This window comes from Lipophrys pholis (genome assembly GCF_963383615.2).
Source record: "Lipophrys pholis genome assembly, chromosome: 14".
In the NCBI taxonomy this organism is placed as follows: domain Eukaryota; kingdom Metazoa; phylum Chordata; class Actinopteri; order Blenniiformes; family Blenniidae; genus Lipophrys; species Lipophrys pholis.
This window is the reverse complement of record NC_137633.1, coordinates 29,280,333-29,292,563: the sequence shown is the minus strand read 5'-3', so window position 1 is coordinate 29,292,563 and position 12,231 is coordinate 29,280,333. Positions and strand designations below refer to the sequence as shown.

General features: G+C 44.1%; 1 protein-coding gene across 2 annotated transcripts in view; it reads left to right on the top strand.

Moving 5' to 3' along the window:
• Nucleotides 1-12,231, top strand: part of stac (SH3 and cysteine rich domain) — a 71,472-nt gene that overhangs the window by 33,145 nt on the left and 26,096 nt on the right. The window lies entirely within an intron of this gene.

The window sequence follows — 12,231 nt, the reverse complement described above, 5'->3', positions numbered from 1 at the left end:
CCTGCGCACCGGCAGATTCCAACGTCAGGGAACCGGAGCTCCCAGGCAGCACGCGGCAGTTCACGCAATGGAGCACCGGCTAGCGACGCGACGAGTGGACTCGGTAGAGCATCAGTTGCGGCCGTAGCGTCTGCTCCAGAGTCCCGGTCTCCGTCCTACCTCGCGTCTGCTCCAGAGTCCCGGTCTCCGTCCTACCTCGCGTCTGCTCCAGAGTCTCCAGAGCGGAGAAGCCTCCACCTTTAGAGCAGTATATTCCGGAAATTCCCAAATTCTTGCGGTGGAAACCCGAACCGTAACGGACTATACCAGTCCATTCTCGCACTTTTTGTGCGGTGGAAACACGGCTAATTTGTCCTTGTGATCCGTCTCTCCGAAGAGAGGACACCTGTCTTCAGGGGACACTTGTCCTTGGATTTTAGGGCACCCCTACATTTACTGTACATACGTGTTTATAAGATGTATACAAAATGATTATTAAATAAGATTAAATTTACTTCAGGGACCACATATTGTCCAGGTTCATCCAGAGTGGACCAGACTGGTCAAATATTCCTAAATTAACCTTTAAATTTACACTTAAAAGTTTTTCTATGTTGTGGTCAGTGTATGTAATGAAATTGTTTATATTTTTATAAGATCAAACAGTACTGAACATAATTACAATCTCAACATAAAGTCAATTTTAATGAAACATTTTGGTGCAAAATACAATGAAATGTCAAAAAAAACTTGTATATGGTACTGTATATATAACCTCCTTTGCTTGACCAGACTGGAGCCTCGAGGAGGGTTTGGGCCCTCGGGCCTTATGTCCTCTGCTGGAAAGGGAAAGTGAAACTTTTGTGTGCGCAGAGCACAATTGTGAGGGGCGATCATGGCTCAGTGTCGCTCTTCCAATCCCCGGAGGGTTAGTGGTTTAAATCCCGATCTATCCGAGTCATGGTTGTTGTGCCTCCCTTGCCAGGGTTACGGCGAAGCTGCAGATTGACAGCGCAGTGGATCATTGTTGTCAGCGTGCAAGCACAGACAGCAGCCCAATTCCTGTGACGGCGCGACTTGAGCTCCAGACCTGCGCGCCAGACCTGCGCGCCAGAGCCTCCTGGGCGCTGGTGTGAGGAGATCCTCCATCTCCCCGTCTGAACAATCACAATTTGAAAGCAAATAAAGAGCCAGACGGCTCAGAACTCCTGAAGTGAAACATAAACTACATTAAGAAAGGTGGAGCATGCCGGGCAGCACAAGTGGAGATAGTTTCGGGATTGTTACGTTACGTTGTAGAACGTTAAGGAAGTGAGCCCAGAGTGTAGTATAGATGCAATCTATACTACACTCTGTGTAGAACCCGCAGCCCGCACACAGTCTGCGGACACGCAATGCGGAAACCATGGAGGGGCTGACGGAGAGGAGCTTCACACAGTGCAGCACTTTGCTGCGGGGAAGCGGCGATTAATCAGCTCTCAAAACTAATCTCCTGACACCACCACGTCTGAATATTCCAATAATCGAGGTCCAGCCCAAGTATTTTGGCCGTCTTAGTGTCGCTCAGCTTGAAGTTTTGCAGGAAAACCTGTCCGTTGTCCGCGTCACGCAGGTTGTTGTGACGGTGCACAGTGACATGTCCACCCAGTGGAGCCGGTAAGAGCGGTGACAACTCCTCACAAGTTCTACAGTATAGTCAGTGTGGTTTGCAAATGACAGGCTGTTGTTGATTACTGTTCCTAAATATTTAAAAAAATTCAACCTGCTTGACAGACTGACCCTGGACACTGAGAGGAGTAAAAAGGCGTGCAATACACTGACCTCCGCCCCCACAGCACAACTCTGTTGTTTTTGAAAGTTTCAGCTCGAGGGAGTTTTTATCAGACTCATGGACCAGGTCATTGACCGTCTGCTGGTAGCGGGTGAGTGCAGTGCCGTCTGGCAGGTGACCCACCAGGGCCATGTCGTCTGCATATTTAAACAGTATCACTCCTTTACTGTTACAAGAGATGTTGTTGGTGTACACAGAATAGTGATTGGGGGATAAAACACATCCTTGAGGGACGCCTGTGGTTAAAATCTTTGCTGGATTTATATCCACCTTAGAAACACCTGCCATGCCTGTCATGCAAAAAATTCCGAATCCATAAAATCAGGGTCGGGTGAACCTGAACGTGTGAGAGGTGGTGCAGTAAGTTGTCTGTGTGCACAGTATTAAAAGCAGAGGAGAAATCCATGAATACAATCCTGGTGTGGGGTGTGCAGAGTCCAGGTGTTTGGTGACAGTCTCTAAAAGTGTGGGATATCCTCTGCATCCTCTACTCCACCTTTTGCCTTATAGAAAAACTGAAAAGGGTCCCGTTTTTGGGAGAGCATGTCTGACATCCAGTCTCTGACCACTTGCTCCATGCATTTAAGCAGCACAGAGGTCAGGGCCCCTGGTCTGTAGTCCTTCAGCTCTTTATGGTGAGTTTTTTGGGGAATAGGAAAATCAACACAACTATACTAGCACTACTACTTTTTGCTCATGCTGGTCATGACAGATGCAGTTAGCTTGCTCAGGTGAGTAAACTCTGATGATCCAATCAGAGGGCAGTCGCCAGTCTATCACAGGGCAAACACATATAGACAAACCACACACCTAGGGGGAAGTTATCATCACCAACACCACAACACAGAAACTGCTCTGGTACATGTCACCAACGATCTTCTAATGGCAGCTAATGCTGGGTCTCCTTCCCTCCTTGACCTTTGACCTGACAGGAGCATTTCACACTGTGGACCACCTCATTCTCCTCAAACACCACTGTGAAGACATTGGACTTTTAAATTATGCCTTGGATTGGTTTAAATCCTACCTGTCTGGGAGGACGCAGTTTGTCAGCATGGGTACTCTAAGGTCTTACATTCTTCTGGTTACCTGCGGTGTCCCCTAAGAGTCCGTCCCTGGCCCCTTAATTTTCATCATCTACATGCTCCCCCTTGGTCATGTCATCGGCCAGTATGGAATTTCAATTCACTGTTATGCCGACGACACCCACCTATACATGAAAAATGATTCATTCTCTTCAACTGCTCTATCATCATCATCATCATCATCACCATCATCATCACTCTCAGCACTCACTGCTTGCCTGGAGGAGATAGAGGTATGGATGAGTCAAAACTTCCTTCAGCTAAACTGCACAAAATCCAAAGCCATAATTGTTGGCACCCCTGACCAGGTCCAATCATCCTCCATAACCACTATCTCCTTTTCTAGACAAAATATCCCCCTTTCATCAGCTGTCACCAACCTCGGTGTGAGACTGGAGCCTCACCTAACTTTTGAAAATCATATCAAGCGTCTGTGTAAATCCTGTTTCTTCCAGCCTCCATCCCTGCCTCACCATACCCGACACTGAGAGGCTCTTCCACGCTGTGAGATTAATTTTATCTATCTAACTTCTCGAGATTCTGCATGTTCCTAAAACTATGGCTGGCTTATGGAAGCAACAGATCTGAGAGTTACGAAGTTACACAATTATTTATTAAACAAAAACATTCTCACCACATGGTCGGTGGCGTCTTCAACATCCGTCCTTCTTTTGGTCCATCTTTAAAATCTCACATCAGATCATGAGACAGTCCAACACATCTTCATTTATGATCGACCAATTACCAACACTTAAATCATACAAATCTATCTAAATAATTATGTTTACTCTGTTGGTCGTCACCACTTCATGGCTGTGTGTCTGCTTCCCTTCTGTGAGTGTTCATGTTCCAACCTTTATCCATTTCACATCACATCACATCACATCAGAATTGTCCAAGTTCTCAGGCAAATCCACCACTTCCACAATCCTCCTCACTCTGGTCCATCATCACTCCACCAGCTCCTCTGAGCTCCACTAGAGCCTGTTCTCTCTCGGTTCCATTGTGTGTTCTCTGCTCTCAAAGCTGCACCTCCAGTTCTGCATAGAATCTCAACAGGGCAGAAAAAACACAACACACAGTCATCACCAAACAATGACAAAAAACCTGGATACAGCCACCCTTACTGTTTATATTCAAGTCTGTACTTAATGTTCCAGTGAAGTCCACATCCTGAGTCGCTGGTGGTGATGGAGCAGGGTGGAGGACTGCAGATCAGAGTGGCCATCGCCTATTCACAATTATGTAAAACAAACAAAACTCAAAGAACACAAACATTAATAACATCATTTTTTCACCACTCTATTAACAATGTGATCGTTGAACTACTCAGTCTCTCCTTAGATTGTGTACCACAACAGTTGTTACCATTCAGCATCATTAGAGCTGCAAAGTGAACTCATACACACAATCATTCAAACTCAAACAAAAATCAAAACAGAAAATCCATTTTTACTGAATTTACATCGTCCAATTCTTAACTAAGCCATTTTATACTATCCCATTTTAAAAATCTAATAATTTACTGAGTTTACCACTACTTTGACCAGCATTAAACAATTTAAGCACTCAGTTTCCAAACTTTTAACACAATTTTCACAGGTTAATTTTATAGATTACTCAGTTTTTTAATTTCAAAGCAGGCCTCTGTCGGCTGTAGATTTCAATATAATTATCATTCTATGTCGTAAAGGACTCCCAATGATCACTGAGAGAAAAAAAAATGGCACTCTTTTCTAACTACCCAAAAACAGTTTCAAGCTTCTCTCTTTCTCTGACCGAGCCCGTCCAGTGTTGCCAGGGCGTCCCCCTTCACACTGGATGGGTCCATCTGTGTCCCATATCTGCAATACATCTTAAATTAACTTGATTAACTTTCACCAAGAAAGTCAAAAAAATAAAAAAATTGGGATTTCTTTACACCACAGTTAGATCATTCGTCATACCAAAAGGCCTCCCCTTTGAGGACTTAGTCATTCCATTCATTTCTTTTTCTTAATTTTTCTCCCCATCAGCTGTTATCTGGAATTAAAGCCACATTTAATTCCAGTCAGTATGGTACTCGGTGCAAAGAAAGTTTACTTTTGTACCGAGTCACCACTGAGTCTACCCCACACAATAGAAAACATTGAAAGTTTGAAAATCTCAGTCATACAGTACTCATTCAGAAGATTTACATCCAAAAGGAGGCTCTAATCAACTTGCATTTCAGGCCCCGTTTCCACGACAACGTTTCACGTGACAACACCTAATCCGCTAAAAAAGGAGAGTGTTTCCACTGCAGCAGCGGACACAGAGACAACAATGTAGTTAGTCTGCCGGGCCACAGGAGGGCGCTGTTGCTTGATTTTGTAATGAAACTACACAGACGTGTGCAGAGAACAAAACACTATAAAGGTGAAGAAAATGTAGAGAACCTGACATCCTAGTGGACTGATGAGGAACCGGATTCTATCAGGGAGAGTCTCAACTATTAAACTACTGATCTGGAGGATAAAACTAGAATATGGACCGCGGGTCGTACCACTACGGGTCGTACCACTACGGGTCGTACCACTACGGGTCGTACCACTACGGGTCGTACCACTACGGGTCGTACCACTACGGGTCGTACCACCACGGGGCGTACCACCACGGGGCGTACCACCACGGGGCGTACCACCACGGGGCGTACCACCACGGGCCGCCATGTTTGTTTACAACTGGATGAGCAGGAGGGAGGGGGAGATGAGCAGTAACAGGCTCTGTAGCCTCCATCAGTCTCTCCAGGAGGGATTTGCACGATGATAGAATCTTTCCACCTTGGGAGCCGGATTAAAAACTTTGTGGATACAGTGGATCAGAACACTGGTGTCGTGTAAACGGACCCCCCAAAAGTGAAGAAAGTTTTGCTGATACACTCTAATTCGTTGTCGGGTAAATGGGGCCTCATTCGCACAGGAGTTTCACTCACACAAAAGATTTCTCCCCCAAGACCCTCAACCTTTTGTTCTCAGACGGGGGAGGGTCAGGCAACAAATGTTCACAAGTTGCCTCATGGCATTGTCTCCAAGTTACAGACACCATTTTGGAACCATAGACCTTCTTTTTACCAGTACAGCCATCTTTAAGAAACAAATCCTGTTTCTACAACACTGATTCTCTCTCTCTCACACACACACACACACACACACACACACACACACACACACACACACACACACACACACACACACACACACTTTCATGGAGCTGCAGCCCTGCAGCTCACCAACACAAAACCCTTTCCACTCACACAACTAAGTGATTTTAATCACTTGGCACAATAACGTTGCAACGCGTCCACAGAAAACAATCAAACGTGCAACAAATCAACACAGTTAACCTCCAATCTGACTCCAAAACCACATGTGCATCACTACTTATTACCAGTTTTATTATTTATCTGAGTCTCACAAACATTATGACTCCACTGCCCAATGCACAAAAGTTAAATCCTTAAAACTCTAACTACATTTATGTAATTCTGGGAATTACATCACAGATTCCCCAATCTGTGGGCTCAGTGTTCCAGACGCTTGAGCTGTAACAGGCGATCAAATCACAATACACCCGGGTAAACATCCTGTGCATTACCTGACACAACTACTAATCTAGCCCGCGTCTACTATATTTCTATGAAATATGTCACAGTTGCCCCAAACTGAGGACCTGGTATCCCTGGTATCCCAAGCAATTATCAAACTCACGTGTACACAATATCACCACCGTGAGAACACACTGCAGGGCTGTGTTCTTAACAACAATTACTTGGATAAAGCACACCGTGTGTTATCTGACGCTACTACTACTTCAGTACTTTGACTATACAAACCTGTACAAACTGCCATGTGGTTACAAAAAAAAAAAAACTTCTATAAAATTCGATATCAGTTTCGCTTAGGAGTAAGATGGACATTCCAGAAACTTTCCACAGCAGGTCAGAATAAGTGTCCTGCTTACCTGCTGTGGTGGCGCCAAGCATGCTGGAATTCTCACCCACCTCCGTTGTTCCAACAGCCAGCGAACATTCACAGTTCAGCGTCGGAGGGTCACCAATTGTTAGATTAATTTAATCTATAATCTCATGATTCTGCATGGTCCTAAACTGTGGCTGGCTTAAGAACAACAGATCTGAGCTTGCTACGAATGAACAGAACCAACATTGACTTTTAAATCAGAGAGGCGGTTCTCCTTCCATCTCTGTGAACCGCCTCCTGTGTTACACTCTGAGCCAATCACAGGACTCTGTTCTTGAGGCTCCAGTTTGCAGTCACGTCCTTGTTTACACATCAGCAGGCTATTGTTTATTGTCTGAGTATCAATGCAACCAACATGGAGGAAAATGGAGGTAAAAACACATGGGAGGATGCAATCCTATTGTCTCTAACAGTGAAGCTAAAACAGCAGACTCCATAGAAGAATTCAAGTTAAAATAATCTGACAACGCCTTCATCTCCTCCAGGCTGGACTACTGCAATGCCCTCTTCATTCATCACTATCAAAACTCTCCAAAAGCTCCAGCTCATCGGGAACAGCCCTGCTCCGATCCTACTGACAGTCGGAAAACATGAGCACATCATTCCAATACTCCACACACGGTACTTGCTTCCCATCCCTGCCAGAATCAACACACCACGCTCTGCACACCAACTCCTCCTCCACCCCCCCAGAACCAAACTCCAGACCATGGGAGAGCAGGCATTTTGTGCTGCTGCACCACGTCTGTGGAATTCCCTACCCAGCCACCTCCGGACTCCAGAGACTGTGGCTTCTTTTAAAAAGCATTTGAAGACCTACCTCTTTAATGAGGCTTTTAACTCTCTCATGACTCTTTTTAAATTCTTATTTTTTGGGTTTTTTTTGTTGCTTCTTTTTAATGTGCTTGTGGCACTTTGAGATTTTTAAATGAAAAGTGCATTACAAATAAAATGTATTATATTGCATATATATCTATTTTATTATCAGAATGTCCTGAGTCATCTTTGAACTGAAAGAAAAGAGTTTTTAGGTTTGACACACACACACACACACACACACACACACACACACACACACACACACACACACACACACACACACACACACACACACACACACACACACACACACACACACACACACAGGTAATAGTGACCCGTGGTTTTGTTTGAAAGGAAAGAAGCTCAGTGTAGTTTCTTTCTTTGTCCTTCACAGTATTCCCACACTCCAACAAATCAAACTGGAATCAGTTGCAAAATGAATCAAATAGAAGTGATATGGAGGAGATGGAGGCTGTGTTTTCCTGAGGTCTTTCCATCAGATGCCCGAGGGATGAGGCCTGAAGATATGATCTGTCTCAGGAGTGGAAAATGAGGTTGAGAGGTCGTGAATAAAACAGGAAGTTTCCCAGTGGAGTACAACTCTATTTTCAGCTAACTCTAAACTTGGACACTTGTGTGGTCATGCGTGTTCTCTTGGCATAAAAAACCCTTCAGAAAGAAAGCAAGTGACTTCATGCTTTACTAAACACCATTTCAGGATAATCTCTTATTTCACACACTTTCAGACATTTCTGTCCATGCTGATGTGTTGTTTTATATGAAGTGAAGACCTCCCTGCTTGGCCTCAGATCTGCAGGGCTGGTTACTACATAATGATGAAGTCTGGGACTGTTACTGCTTCATAGGCAGAGACGTTTCTCCTTTTTCTTTAAAGGTGATGGTAGATTCACCACACTGCAGTTTGTCTGCATCATTACAACTGCCAACAATACAATAACATTTTAAGGGTCTCATATTATTGAAAATTCTCTCTCTAATGTGTCCTCACAGCCTTTTCGAGGCCCCAGAAGTGAAGAAAGTCATTCATCTCCCTCCCTTGCTCCAGTTTTTAGTGAATGTAGCCTCATACAGGTGAATCAGAGATCTTCTCTTCTTGATATCATGAGGGGAAATAACTCCTCCCTCTGGTAGAGATACTGGCTTTGACCCTCCCACAGGGAGATAAAAACAATTCGCCTTACAGTGAGCCAGAGCGAGTGTTCATCCTGCTGCAGCCACAGAGTCTGAACTTCTCCTTCTGGCTCAGATTGGGCTCCAAACTCACAAACAATACCATACCAATGATACAACACAATCTATTCTAATGGAAGCTAAATGAAACTAAATGTTACAATAAAAGGAGAACATACTTGCACTATCTTTAAGATAGTGCAAGTATGTTCTCCTTTTTCTTCAGTTGGTTTTCTCATGCAAAATGAAACGTTATTGACTGATATTGATTAGAAATCAATAATATTAAATTGTGATTAATCCACAGCAGCCCTGTGATTAATCTGATTAAACATTCCAATTATTTGACAGCACTGGTTTAAATACAGTGAAACACAATCCCATGATAAAGTCAGAACTGATCAACACATTTCATGTCTTTGCCCTTTTCCACATTGACCATGCCCACTTAAAATATCTGACTCATCACAATTGCTGTTGGAGACAGTACAAGAAAAACATTCTTTTCTACAAAAAGACCTCCTGTCAGGTCTCTGTGTGACTCACCTCATGTTTCCAATCAACCTATGATCTTCTCCCTCTGTCTGCTCCCTTTGTTACGAGTTCCACCTGTGTCCACCCTTTCCCTGTGGATTTAAACCCTCTCCCTCTGTTGTCTTTGGCAGCTCATCTTGTCTACATGTTGCTCGTGTGTCCCTCGTCTTCCCTCGTCTTCCCTCGTCTTCCCTCCTCTTCTGTGCAATAAACCTGATTTTATGGACCTCTGTGAGTCTGCGTTTGGGTCCCTCCTTGCAGCATTTCTGTGAGACCTGAGAGAGAGAACGAACGTGTTCTCAGTGTATGGTGGTGTCTCTACCGGCAGTTTGCTGGAGGAAGTTTGAGCTCTTCTGACAGGCCGAAACAGCTCAGCTCGTTTCAGCCATCTGCTAGTGACACATGTCAAATGAAGAATTAATCAGGGCTCATTAGTGATGCAGATTTCACCACCGAGATCTTCAATACATTAAATGGAGACAGACATCCTGTATAAAGTGAATACTTTATTCAGGGAATATTGATCCTGTGGGGAACAGCATCTGAATCATGTTTGGTGGGATACAACTGATTAATAATAAAACTAGTTAATCATCGGTGTGCTGAGATAATCCCAGGATATTTCAAATTTTCGGTTTTCTGATGGGGCAGTATTGACGGGATGGTGTACAGGCAGGTAATACGAATGTAAAAGATGAATGTCTTTGGAGGAGGACGTGACAGGAAGATCAGTAAAACCCTTTAACGGCACGGTGTTCCAACATCTGCTGAGGTTTTCCAACAGTGTAACAATGCTTAACTGAAGGAAATGCAATATACAAAAGCTTTGTCCTAATAAATAGAAAGTTATTTATTGTGATGTTTCTTATGATAGCTTGGTATTACACTTTTGATACATTTATCATTTACAAAATGTGCACTCCACACATTCAGACTTATCTGCTGCACATTTGTGTGAATAACATTGTGTTGTACTTAATAGTATAGAGGCAATATTTATATTAAAGCTCATTTTTATACTTTGGAAATGGTTAAAAATGTGTGATTTTGTCTTCAAATATCATGTTGAGGTTAAAACTTTCAGTTCACTCACATTTTAGTTGTGCTCTGTAATGGGTAAAGGTATGGCACATGTATTTAGTTTTTTGTTATACATTTGTCAAACTATAATAATTTGCTTAAAGTCAAACTAATCCAGTATTTAGTTCAGACTAAAGTCTGATGTGTTTCTGTCACCATGCAACTATGTGTGCTGAGCTCATTTATTCTGTTATGTTGATCCATGTCGTCACCATTTGTTCTTATGTGGCTCAAAGGAAAAGAACAATGCTGCCATTAAAAAAGAACACACCCTTTAATTGAATTAGGTTTCCTGGTATTTTTGAGGAGTCAAACATAGGGCCAAAATTTAAGTGTGAAAATTATGAAGATGACTTCAGCTGCAATTTTTAATTGAAAGCAACCTTTGTTCCTAAATGTCTAACATGGCTGCTGCAGCTCGGTGCGCTCAAATCTACAGCAGCTTTTATTTGCATTTGTGTGTTTGGTTTACTTTGTCATGTACTCAGTGCTTAAAGTACAGAGGAACCAAACTCCTTGAAATCAGAACTCAATGTCATTATTCCATCCAGGATTTAAACCCTCCGGAGATCCAATGCCGGACAGCCTGATCTCCGTCCTCCTGCTGAGGCGCCGGAGGCAGTGTAGCGGGGTAAGCGTGAGACTTAGGTCAGTCCACCTGGGCCACCATGCAGAACATTTGTTGGAGAAATGGTTGGACACACTCTCCGAGGACCTGTCTTTGGAGGATGTGCAGTATGTGGGGAGGAAACCCCAGATCCAGAGGACCCTTTCCTGGATTTAATGATCTGCCCGGGTCAAGCAGACTGACCTGGACTGCTAGAGACCCATGTGGAGGATTGTTCTGGACTGTAAGTGTCCCATGTGGAGGATTGTTCTGGACTGTTCGTGTCCCATGTGGAGGATTGTTCTGGACTGTTCGTGTCCCAGGTGGAGGATTGTTCTGGACTGTAAGTGTCCCAGGTGGAGGATTGTTCTGGACTGTTCGTGTCCCATGTGGAGGATTGTTCTGGACTGTTCGTGTCCCAGGTGGAGGATTGTTCTGGACTGTTCGTGTCCCATGTGGAGGATTGTTCTGGACTGTAAGTGTCCCATGTGGATGATTGTTCTGGACTGTAAGTGTCCCATGTGGAGGATTGTTCTGGACTGTTAGTGTCCCAGGTCGAGGATTGTTCTGAACTGTTAGTGTCCCATGTGGAGGATTGTTCTGGACTGTAAGTGTCCCATGTGGAGGATTGTTCTGGACTGTTAGTGTACCAGGTCGAGGATTGTTCTGAACTGTTAGTGTCCCATGTGGAGGATTGTTCTGGACTGTTAGTGTCCCATGTGGAGGATTGTTCTGGACTGTAAGTGTCCCATGTGGAGGATTGTTCTGGACTGTTCGTGTCCCATGTGGAGGATTGTTCTGGACTGTTCGTGTCCCATGTGGAGGATTGTTCTGGACTGTTAGTGTCCCAGGTGGAGGATTGTTCTGGACTGTTCGTGTCCCATGTGGAGGATTGTTCTGGACTGTTAGTGTCCCATGTGGAGGATTGTTCTAGACTGTTCGTGTCCCATGTGGAGGATTGTTCTGGACTGTTAGTGTCCCAGGTGGAGGATTGTTCTGGACTGTTCGTGTCCCATGTGGAGGATTGTTCTGGACTGTTAGTGTCCCATGTGGAGGATTGTTCTAGACTGTTCGTGTCCCATGTGGAGGATTGTTCTGGACTGT